Below are 13221 nucleotides of genomic sequence, written 5' to 3'. Positions count from 1 at the left end.
TTCTAACTGAAATCTGTAAGTGAGCTTTATAAGTAAACTCTGGAAACTACGGCAACACAACATAGAATCTTGCCTTTCAGTGACTTCACTGACTGCCAGTAGTTCAAAGTAGTTTACAGAAAAACACTGGCAGACAAAGCCATAATATTTCATATAATTCAATCATTTCATATCAATTAAACAGTTTCTTTCATTATCTTTCATCGTTTGTATAAAGACCTCATGTATGGATGACAGTATGAAGATTTGTGGTTGACCACACACTAATAAACACAGTGTCAGCTACATTGTCATCTGATTTAAAGTATTTATTATTGTACATTTAACTGTCATGGTAGTGAGTCTGTGACCCAGTGTTTTGTGTTTGTTCATTTATATTCATTGATTATTCTTATGTATGTTTTTGGTTCTCTTTATTGTTTTCTTCTTGTGTTATATTCTTAGGCTTTAGGTTTCTGTTACTTTGCCTTGCCCCTGTGTCCCACGTGTCATGTCTAGTCACTCTTGTTTCCATGTTCCCCAATTTCTCCCCAGTCAGTCATGTCTCTGTGTCAACTCTGTGTCTTTGTAAAAGTCTCTTGTTTGCTGTTTTACTTTGATAGTCTTGTGTGCTATGTTAGTGTTTTCATGTCTCTGGAGGTTTTCAGTCATCTAGGTCATCGTAGTCTAAGGAGTTTGGAAAGAAAGCGTCTGGACTTGAAGTTGCTTGAAGATGTTTCACCTTCTCGGATGAAAAGAACTTCAACTTTGCTTGAACGTCTTCAAGCAACTTAAAGAAGTCCAGACGTTTTCTTTCTAAGCTCCTTAGACTATGTTAGTGTTTTCAGTTTTCCTTCCCCATGGTCTTGTTGTTTGTGATTTCTCGCAGCTGTGCTCTCATCCTGTGTCTTATTCCCTCATTTATCCCTCTGTGTATTTAAGCCCATTGTTTTCCTCTGTTTGCTGTTGGGTTGTCTGTGTATCATCCATGACAATTAAATGAAATAGCAAATGCAACTACAATTTCAATGAGATTCATTCCTGGCATTCTACTGCGGTGGCTGAAAGTAGACACCAAGCATTATCACTGTAACTGATGTAAATATTGGACTTGGAGGGGATTCATCTGATAGACTGATGCAAACATTACTGTGAGGAAAATTTTGAATCTCCCAATTTTCTTTTTTTCTGAAAGAAAGAAAGTTGGTTACTGTATCACATTTGTATGGCAAGATGTGAATTCAGTATGCGTGTGTGTTTGTGTCAGAGAGGAGTTTATCTGAGCCAGGGGTAAAGCAGGAGGTCCTCCAGCATTGGGCACTTCTCCAGGACTTTGTTAAAACTTGTTTTCAAGACGTCTGAAATGAAAGAAGGACAAGAGATATCGAGATGATAATTCCAGTGATCCAAGCGATCACATTGATTTTCTGCAAAATTTTCTTTTTGAGAATCATTCGGCTGGGCAGGGGGTATAACACATCTGCAATGCAGCAGTTATTCTCTCAGATTAGTTTCATATTTTCTGCATCAGATTTGAGTGAGATCCTGGAATGAAGACAGAAGAAAAGACTTTGTTCAAAGTTTGATTTATAGTCAAACCTTCCAGTTTATTCACACAATAAAACATCAACACAATATATGAATTCATTCATTAAAATCACAGTTTTTCCTCATTTGTTTGATGATTTTGACAAAAACAAACACAAACACACACACATGGTCGGCCATACTCATAAAGAGAAATGTCGACATTTTTCAAGACAAATATTCCAGAAACATTTAGAGGATAGAGAAGTTTACATTTTCATGTGGAGAAATATTTTAGTAAATCAAAATGATGATGAGCAGTGATAGCCTCCATAAACAGTCACAGGAAAGATCTCCTTTAAAAACTCAGAAACATCAAGAGAACAACTAGAAGATGTGGAGGTACCACCCATAATGTTTGACTGACAGCTGATCTCTGTGCAGAAATGATGGAGAGCAAATAAAATGAAACTAAAATACAGATTTAAACCCACAATATGAAAGACTTCAGTCTATTTGAGCTTAATCAACTCAGCAGTGGCTCCATAATTATAGTAAACCAACAGTCCAGCATAGAGCGGCTGAGTGAATGTGGTCTGGACTCTGTGGAGGAGAGTCATGGTTTCAGAGACGCTGTAGAAGGACAAAATACCTGCTCTGTGATCCAGGTACACTCCTACTCTGGAGGAACGAGGACCTGAGACAGGAGTTTGGATGTTGTTGTACAAAAATGTAAAACTGTTGTTGTTACAATTTAATACCCAAGATTTGTCATTACATCCAAATTCAGATTCATCTCCTTTTCTTCTGATATTCTTGTATGCGACTGCTACATAACCTCCTCCCCTCTCCACTCCACCTCCCAGTAACAACGTCCAGTCAGACTCTCTCTACTCAGAACCTGAAACCACCAAGTGAATCTGTCTGGATGATCAGAATAAGACTGTTGTTGAATCACTGCTTGCGCTTTTCTGTTCCCCTCTGATAATAACAGCAGTTTGTTTGCTGTGTTTGGATCCAGTGTGATTTCACATGAATATTTTAAGAATCCAGCTCTGGTCTTTGGCTCTGGTGGATCTGACAGTAAAACATCCACTTCAGTGACTGTCAGTGAGATGTTTGTCCATTGCTCTCTCAGAATGTCCTGTAGTTTATCTCTGACCTCTGACACAGCTGCTGTCACATCCTCAAAGTAGCTCAGAGGACGGATATTGATGCTGGATGAGTCTGTAGACTCACTGAGTGCTGACAGTGAGGGGTAGTTGTGTAGAAACTGGATGTGATCCTCTTTGTGTGAGAGCTGCTTGAATAGCTGCTTCAGCTCAGCATCTTTCCTCTTCAGCTCAGTGATCTCCTGCTCCAGCTTCTCCTGAAGCTCTTTGACTCGACTCACTTCAGTTTCCTGCTGGGATCTGATCTGCTGCTTCACATCAGAGCTTCTTTTCTGGATGAGATGGATCAGCTCAGTGAAGATCTTCTCACTGTGCTCCACTGTTTGATCAGCAGACTGATTGATGGCCTCCACCTCCTGTTGAAGCAGCTTCACATCTTTCTCTCTGTCCTGGATTCTCTGCTGGATGTTTTGTCGACTCACCTCCAGCTCTCTCTGCCTCTCAGTCCTTTCTGCTGCAGCTGAGACTGTGTCGTGGCCTTTATGTTCATCCACAGGGCAGAGATAACAGATACTCTGCTGATCAGTACGGCAGAACATCTTCATCACCTCATCATGACGAGAGCAGATGTTCTCCTGGAGCTTCTTGGAGGGCTCCACCAGCTTGTGTTTCTTTAATGGAGCTACTTCATAATGTGGCTGAAGGTGTTTCTCACAGTAAGATGCCAGACAGAATAAACAGGACTTGAATGCTTTCATTTTTCTTCCAGTGCAGACATCACAGGCCACATCTTCAGGTCCAGCATAGCAGTGATCAGCAGGAGCAGCTTGGAGTCCAGTCTTCTTCAGCTCCTCCACTAAATCTGCTAACATGGTGTTTTTCACCAGGACAGGCCTCGCTGTGAAAGTCCTCCGGCACTGAGGGCAGCTGTAGATTTTCTTCTTTTCCTCTTCATCCCAGAAGCTTTTAATACAGTTCATGCAGTAGCTGTGTCCACAGGGAATAGTCACCGGATCCTTCAGTAGATCCAAACAGACTGAACAGCAGAATTTTGTTTGATCCATTTGATTCATGTGCTGTGCCGTTTCACCGTCTCTCAGTGACTGTCAGACAGTTTCACTTCCTCTGAACAGAAACAACCTCTGTGCTCTGAAGGGAAACAGATCTCTGCTCTTGTTCACCTCCTACAGGAAATGAGGCTCACCAGCAACTGCATTTACACCATGTTGTTTAGACCCATCCTGATGCAGACACATCTGTGAAGGGAGGCACTAAAGAAATATTCTTACAGAGCGACCAAGAGCCAATCACATGATGCTGGGTGTGGTATGTTTGGTTACATCATGCAGTAACAAGTCTGACCCAGTTAAAGTTTAATAGTTTAACTTTACGTGGATGTTTGAAATTGAAGTTTTATAGGACTCTCTGTTTAATTGTTGTTTTGTTTGGAGCGATGGTTCTTTTTATTTAAATAATTGATGATAATTTGATGTATTTGATTATTTATTACTGGTGCAAACAATTCATTTCTTCATGGTGCAAATATATAGTAGACTCAGGAGTTTAACTCAGTTTTCTTGGCCTTTGTTTATCGTTTCATTTGAAATCTTAATGGGTAAAGATCATCATAATTACATATGAAATTATATGTACAAATTATATGTTCCATTACACTATTAACAGCACAGATTATACAGCAAACATCAGATTCATGGATGGAGCCAGAGGCTAAATGACTGTTCAGTCCTCTTTAGGAAACGATCTTCATATGACGACAAACACGACAACAATCAGCTGTCAAACTGTACAAGAAGTTCACAGTAATGTAAAAGAAGTTATATCACTTTATTTTTAAACGTACGCACTCAGGGTCAGGACTGAAGACACTGATCGAGAAAATACTCTAAATATAAATATTCACCTAAACATTCAAAATTATTCAATTGCATGAAAAGAAATATGAACTCTCTACAATACTGGCTTCTGATTGGTTGAAAAAGCAGGTGCTGAACTTCAGAAGAGCTAAAGCTGCAAAACTGTGTAAACCCAGAGTGGATGCTGCCCTCTGACCTTTCAGAAGTACGATCTTTTTATGAAGACACAGAGGCAGAGTTATTATTCATCACTTTAAAGATGATATTCGTTACATGTTCTTCACTCGTTGTCTAGTAAAGTCCAGAGAATGAGACACATGATTTCAAAACATACAGCTGCATGTTCGAGATCACAGAGTTCTTCAGTCTTATGAGAACTCATGGAGACTAAATGTCAGACACATCAACAGTAAATGTCGTTCCTCCCCCCGTGAGTTTGTGTCCTCCACACTTGTTTACACAAACATCTGAGGTTTGAACAGTGTGCAAAACCACATGTTACAAAGCTGCTGAGCTACTGAATACTGGAATATTTCATTCAATATCACCATCTGACCAAAGGACAAACACAGAGAGGATTAGAGCGCCAAACTTTGTTTCAAACTGTTTCAGATTTTAGAGGCAAAAAGCAGAATTTCTACCTGGACAAAGAAATCAAAGCAGGAGCAAAACAAGCTTTTTACATTTATTCAAAGGCATTATGTGAATGTACTCTGAGCCACAGCCTCCTAAAGTAAAGACATTTGATCATCTAAACCAGACAGAGTCATGTTTTCAGCAGTGTCTGTATCCTCCATATAGACCATGCCATGGTCCACCTAGGGTGAGCAGGTGTCTGACTTTATGTGGGACTACACAGCGCTCAGTCCTTGTTTCCCTGTGCCACACACACATTGAGCCAATGTCCAGTTTTTTTATTGACTCTAGTTTCTGTCGATCGCTAGGCCCACAAAAAAACCCTGTACAGGAAGTAGATTTCATCTCTCTGATAAAAGGAGTTCTAATCCCTGATCCTATGAGTCTGAGCCAGTAGATAATATTGATATGATCATATTTATGCCTTTGTTGTTTCACAAAGGGTTAAAAACATTCACAGGTTGGACTGTGGTTCTCCTTTTAGCGTCTCTGCTGGAATTTTAACTGTGAACCTCTTAGATCCAAACTTCTGAACTGCTCATCTCACAGAGGACAAAAGGGAAGAACCCCGAATCTCTTCTTCACCTCACTTTTATACCTGCTCACCCTTTCTCCCCCCTTCCCTCAGTGGACGCCACATCTTCACACTTGGGCCAATCAGGTTGTTGACATTTGATCATCTGATGTGCACCCACACCTCATCTCTCTCTCTCTTTTTTTTTTTTTTTTTTTTGTCCCGTTTGGATCTTTAGCCATCAGAATTGTTGTCTTGAGGCCAAGAAAGATGCCAAGCGGATTTATTTTACCAAGTGGATCATCATGGCCTTGCCATATTGGTCCATTTGGTTGACCTTTATTATAATTATGAATTTATTTTATTTTCAGTTGCAAACGGGACAGACATAACTGTGGGATAGGACAGGGGGAAAGAATGAAAGAAAACCAAAGGGGAGAAGAGACGGTGAGAAGGGGGGGAAGAGAGAAAAAAAAAACAAACAACAAAAAAAACTCCTGGGTCACCTGTATGGAGAAAAAAAAAAAACAGAGGAGACAGCAAACAGGGGGCACCCCACCTCCGAAATGGCCCGAGCGAGCCCCAATAAGCGGCCGCCAAGGAGTGAGCCGGTGTGTACCCGGACGCCCACCCCCAGATACAAAGAACCACCAACGCACCGACACCTGAGGGAGTCCGCCACCGGCAGGGGAAGTGGTGGTGGGTGGAGATAGGCCTCCAAACCTTGGAAGGCCCGAGATGTCCCCAGAGAGGTGGCGTCTGATACCCAACCTGACATATAGACACAGACATACAGGCACACACAGACACAAACATCCATTCCCACCCTCATGCTCTCATGTGCACTTCACACTCAACCGACGTGGAGACAAATATAAAGAGACGCTGTACACACGATCACACTCCCCAAGCGTACTCTACAAACCGGGTCTAGGTACCCTTGCCCCTGGAGGGGGGAACTGCACCCAGACCCAGGTGGTGTTACCCTTTTCCCTGCGGTGGGGAGAGGCAGACCGCCCCGACTCCGCAGCAGCAGGGAGGCCCCACACCCCAGACCGCAGTCGGACGGCCAACTCCTCCTAGCCCCCCCGCTCCAGCAGGCCGCAGAGAACGGGGGTGAGAGAAGAGAGAAGCCATCTCTCTCTCTCTCTGACTTACAAGATTTAACACAAAGTTTAAACTTTAAAATCACTTCATTACATTTTCTTTGTTATTCTTAACACAGAAAATTCACATTCAAAAACTTAACACAGAATAAAACAGAGTAGCCAGTAGTGGGACATGGTTCCAGCAACTCTGATGGTGACGGCCCGTTTGAAGCTGAAGCTCCGGCACGTGTGTCAAAAAATCAACACACTGCTTCAGAAACGCTGTGCTGAGGCTTGGTTTGACTGAACAGAGTCACGTGATCAATGACGTCTGAAGCTTCATTCAGCACGTCACTGCTTCAGTACCTGATTCAATGATTTATTGAAATCATTGGTGGGATTTGTGCCGTGTTTTGGTGGTTTTGTGAGAGCGAATCAGTGTGTGACATAATTATAGACATGGAGCCAGGAAGAGAGGACGCTCTGCCTGTTCCTCAATAAAAACCAGTTCATCAGCATTTCTGCTCCCAGGTCTAAAATGTACATAAGAAATATGATGTACACATAATTATAATGATATAACTTATAGTATATTATATATAAACGTACCAGTCTGCTGGTTAATTACATGATCAGGTGGAGGCAGTGACCTCACAGCACAATACTTACAACTATTATAATATTGTGTTTTACATTGTTATATTTAGTGTATTTTTTTATTACTAACAAACTACAAGAAGTCACAAGCAACAGGAGAACACACCATGGCACATGTTTACACAAGAACGTTTTATTCATCTAAATTATTTATTATTAAAACCGACATAACAGAATTTTCTTCACGTAAAACAAATACATGTTCAAAGCACCATATCAGCCCGATATCAGACACAACTGTCACGTGACATTAAAGAGAAGCTGTCAGTTCATCTCTGCAGAGTGGGCAATCATAATGAAGCAGTTCATTATAAGCTGTAGATTCAAGCTGCGCTTCATAGTTTTGTCCACCAGATGTCACCAAACAGGACTGTGTTGAAAAGCTTCGAGTAATGAACCGTTTTTCAATCCAAGCTTCAGAAAGCTTCATTTGGACATCAGAGGCCGTCTGATGTTAACTGGCAGCCCTTTATAGACTGCTGCTAATTTACCCTGGAGCCAAACCACTATCTGGGGTTACATACTGAACTAAGCTACACGCACATTTCACACACAATCAAGAGAAATCACAGGTAAGACAATCATATCCAAAATTCTTGTCTGCAAGAAAAATACAAAAACATAAGAACAAGCAAAATATAAGAACGGGTAAATCTGAGGATTATAAACAAACATTCGATAAAACATAAAAAACTTTTGTATGAGTTAAATATCAATATTAAAACCACCCATGTGTGTTTATATGGTTAAGTAATGAAGACGACCTTCATTATACCCACACACACACACACACACACACACACACACACACACACACACACACACACACACCACGGTCAGACTCTTGGTGAGGTCTGTTATTAAAGTCACTGTTACTCTATTTTCTGATTCATTATCCTCATTAACTTAAACATATTTATTTTTAATTATTTCATTTATTTCCAGTATTGAGAACCTGAGCATAATTAAACCTCAGTGAAACTGCATATAAGTTCTGGTAACTGGCACATATTTATGTTTACAGTTTCTTACAGACGCTAGGACACATTTCTCAATACTTAGGTCACGTTTGCAAAACTCCTCACACAGTGAGCACAACAGAAGTCTATGTGGGCTAAACTGAGGACCAGTTATCATTGTTTTGGCACAAAATGCATTCAATGACTACATCTCTCAAATTTCATGAATTATCTTCTCACTCAGACACAACAACTGCCAAAAACCTTTGTACGTACAGGACATTTTGCATGTGCTTACATACTGTTTTCAAAACTGTTAAACTTATGGCCAAAACAATAACACAATGCAAAACTTAAAAAGACAGCAAAATCCAACAGCAATATTTTATTGAAACATATTTTAAATCTAAAAATGCAGTTTAACCAGCCACAGCTGATTGTCATTGTAGATGAACATCTACACAGGTGTTACTCCTTCCATTTTTTCAACTCCTTCAATTCTGGCAGCCAGAAGATTCTTTCCTAGGTGTATTGCCCTAGATGACATAAAATGTGATGTGGATGAGAACCTGTGGCCAAATGGAGAAGACCGAGTAGATTAGCATTACTACAGTTTTTTTCAGTCGCTAACAAGCGTTTGTCCAAACAGTTGTCACATTTGCAAAACTCTAAACACAATTAGCACAGCATTGGTCTGTTGTGGCCATACCATTCACACATTTCATGTCGTGTTCACCCAATATGCAGTCAGTGAACACATTTCCACAATGCTTACATTTTCTTAACAGACAAGCTATACCTCCCAACAAAATTATGGACTGTTTCTGTAGTATCTACGAATGTTAACACACAACATCCCACAATAGCAAAAACAATATTCCAAACCTTAGATACAGTATAAAAACCTCTGCTTCTGCAATGATATCAGTACAAAAACAATATCAATATCAAAAATATATCTCAGCTGATAATAAACAAACAATTGAATAATTGACACACAGCTGATTCATGTTGGGTAAATTGGGCCAACCACAGCTTCTTCCATTCTGGCTTAGACTCAGTGGGGTTTATAAGGCAAGACCTTGAGGAGTGATGTTTTTGGAAACAAAAAAAAGACAAACACTGTAATGTCTGGTCGAGGAAGAGTAGGAGCAAGGGGCCCAGGGAGAAGAGCAGGCCCAAGGAGAGGGCAAGGTAGAGGTGTAAGAATGCGTGGTGGTGGCATTCCAAGGGCTGCAAGAACAGTAGTCAGTGATGAAATTCGTGCCACTATCGTTGACCATGTAATCAACCATGGTCTTTCACTAAGAGAGGCTGGTGAAAGAGTGCAGCCCAATTTGAGGCGGTCAACGGTTGCCTCCATTATACGCATCTTTCAACAAACCAACAGGTAAGTATTGCATTTTACAGGGATTGTTTCTATTCTCACTTGACATGTCAATATGGTCATACAGTAATGCATATGTTGAATTTTTTGTCTTTCTAAAGAATGCAACATCTTCCACCCTCTGGGGGAAGAGGAAAGCTCCTCAGTAATGATCAGGAGCTTGCCATTGTAGAAATGGTTACTGCAAATAATGCAATAAAACTGCGTGAAATTCAAACTAGAATTGTGGCGGACCATGAGATATTTGACAATATCGATAGAATCAGCCTCACAACCATTACGCGGACATTGTCCAAACACAGAGTGCGGATGAAGCAGCTCTACACTGTTCCCTTTGAGAGGAACAGTGAGAGGGTCAAGGAGCTACGACGACAGTATGTCCAGGTATAGTGTATATTCAATCCAATGTCCAGTTCTATAAGCTTTGCACTTTGCAAGTAGGTAACCTACACAATACTAGGTTACAGTACAGTATGGTATACAGTAATACAGTTTTTTACAGTCGCTAACAAGCGTTTGTCCAAACAGTTGTCACATTTGCAAAACTCTAAACACAATTAGCACAGGATCGGTCTGTTGTGGCCATACCATTCACACATTTCATGTCGTGTTCACCCAATATGCAGTCAGTGAACACATTTCCACAATGCTTACATTTTCTTAACAGACAAGTTATACCTCCCAACAAAACTATGGACTGTTCTTGTAGTATCTACGAATGTTAACACACAACATCCCACAATAGCAAAAACAATATTCCAAACCTTAGATACAGTATAAAAACCTCTGCTTCTGCAATGATATCAGTACAAAAACAATATCAATATCAAAAATATATCTCAGCTGATAATAAACAAACAATTGAATAATTGACACACAGCTGATTTATGTTGGGTAAATTGGGCCAACCACAGCTTCTTCCATTCTGGCTTAGACTCAGTGGGGTTTATAAGGCAAGACCTTGAGGAGTGATGTTTTTGGAAACAAGAAAAAGACAAACACTGTAATGTCTGGTCGAGGAAGAGTAAGAGCAAGGGGCCCAGGGAGAAGAGCAGGCCCAAGGAGAGGGCAAGGTAGAGGTGTAAGAATGCGTGGTGGTGGCATTCCAAGGGCTGCAAGAACAGTAGTCAGTGATGAAATCCGTGCCACTATCATTGACCATGTAATCAACCATGGTCTTTCACTAAGAGACGCTGGTGAAAGAGTGCAGCCCAATTTGAGGCGGTCAACGGTTGCCTCCATTATACGCATCTTTCAACAAACCAACAGGTAAGTATTGCATTTTACATGGATTGTTTCTATTCTCACTTGACATGTCAATATGGTCATACAGTAATGCATATGTTGAATTTTTTGTCTTTCTAAAGAATGCAACGTCTTCCACCCTCTGGGGGAAGAGGAAAGCTCCTCAGTAATGATCAGGAGCTTGCCATTGTAGAAATGGTTACTGCAAATAATTCAATAAAACTGCGTGAAATTCAAACTAGAATTGTGGCGGGCCATGAGATATTTGACAATATTGATAGAATCAGCCTCACAACCATTACGCGGACATTGTCCAAACACAGAGTGCGGATGAAGCAGATCTACACTGTTCCCTTTGAGAGGAACAGTGAGGGGGTCAATGAGCTACGACGACAATATGTCCAGGTATAGTGTATATTCAATCCAATGTCCAGTTCTATAAGCTTTGCACTTTGCAAGTAGGTAACCTACACAATACTAGGTTACAGTACAGTATGGTATACAGTAATAACATGACTTACATAAACTTTGTTTCAGAGAGTTATGGAATTGGAGGCCAACCAAGCCCCTCATGAATTCATATACATCGATGAGGCAGGATTCAATCTGGCCAAAAGGCGTCGACGTGGACGAAATGTAATTGGAAAAAGGGCCACAGTTGATGTGCCAGGACAGAGAGGGGCAAACATTACCATGTGTGCAGCAATTGCAAATGCAGGATTACTCCTTCACAGATGTCAGGTTGGACCCTATAATACAGAGCGCTTGCTTGCCTTTCTCAATGATCTCCACCAGCGCCTGGTTCCAGAGCAGGGTCAGGAGGGTGAAAACATGAGGACCTTTGTAATTACCTGGGACAATGTGGCTTTCCATCACTCGCAAGCAATAACAACATGGTTTGAAGTCCACCCAAGACTGGTAAGTCTCTTCCTTCCACCCTATTCACCTTTCCTCAACCCCATAGAGGAGTTTTTTTCTGCATGGAGGTGGAAGGTTTATGACCATCAGCCACATGACCAGATGTCCCTCCTTGAAGCCATGGATGCTGGCTCCAGGGACATCACAGTTGACGATTGCCAAGGGTGGATTCGACATACCAGGCGGTTTTATCCCAGGTGCATCGACTTGGGTAACATCAGATGTGATGTTGATGAAAACATGTGGCCTAACCCTGAAGATCGCAGGGATTAGATGCAAATTTTTTGTCTTTTTTTAGCCCCCCTCCCCCTCCCCCCTTTTTATCTTGGCTTTTTGCTGTTGTTTTTTTGTTCAGAATGCTCTTGTGTGTTTCATGGATATTTTGTTCACTGTAAGCAATACTGTAAAACTTTCTCTGTCCTATCATACCGTGTTTCTACTGTACCTCCTGTAGTAAACAGTGGAGAAACAAAAACTTGTTTGCTTTTTACTGGAATGCTTTTGAATGTGAACATTACTGTACATGTGGACATACAGTTACCAACCAAGACATTTCTGGTGTCAATATGGTGGATTGCATGTTTCGCATGCAAATACCTGTGACACTGAAACATAAAAGTCTATGCAGTTTTTGTAATGTCAATAATAGCCAGTATTTTGAAACCTGGTGTACTTTGATTGACTGCATGTACCTTGTGAAGTGAAAACAAGTGTTATTCTTTGACAGACTAATTTCATTTTGAGTCAGATTTATAGTGTTTTTGTACAGTTAGTGTGTGCAGAGAAAGATGTGTTCTAATTTTGAAATGAGGAGTTAGTATATATTTAACAAAGTGTATTTTTGGGAAGGATATTATCCATTTGGCCAATTGTGTTTTGTAGGTGTGGGTCTGTGTTAAGAGTTTAGAAAAAGTATCTGAAGTATGGGTAGGCGCTTGTTAGCGACTGTAAAAAACTGTAACATGACTTACATAAACTTTGTTTCAGAGAGTTATGGAATTGGAGGCCAACCAGGCCCCTCATGAATTCATATACATCGATGAGGCAGGATTCAATCTGGCCAAAAGGCGTCGACGTGGACGAAATGTAATTGGAAAAAGGGCCACAGTTGATGTGCCAGGACAGAGAGGGGCAAACATTACCATGTGTGCAGCAATTGCAAATGCAGGATTACTCCTTCACAGATGTCAGGTTGGACCCTATAATACAGAGCGCTTGCTTGCCTTTCTCAATGATCTCCACCAGTGCCTGGTTCCAGAGCAGGGTCAGGAGGGTGAAAACATGAGGACCTTTGTAATTACCTGGGACAATGTGGCTTTCCATCA

The 13221-nt window shown here is 40.9% G+C and overlaps 1 pseudogene; it reads right to left on the bottom strand.

Annotated features, from left to right (window-relative positions):
* Positions 1 to 1549: 1549 nt before the first annotated feature.
* LOC146647555 (tripartite motif-containing protein 16-like) lies at positions 1550 to 3858 on the bottom strand (annotated as a pseudogene).
* Between the last annotated feature and the right edge of the window lie 9363 nt (positions 3859 to 13221).

The sequence above is a fragment of the Rhamphochromis longiceps genome, linkage group LG18 (genome assembly GCF_057381845.1).
Source record: "Rhamphochromis longiceps isolate RC_006_pf linkage group LG18, R_longiceps_female_GT1.1, whole genome shotgun sequence".
NCBI lineage: Eukaryota > Metazoa > Chordata > Actinopteri > Cichliformes > Cichlidae > Rhamphochromis > Rhamphochromis longiceps.
Note: the sequence above shows the minus strand (reverse complement) of the source record. Positions and strands in the feature narration are given on the sequence as shown.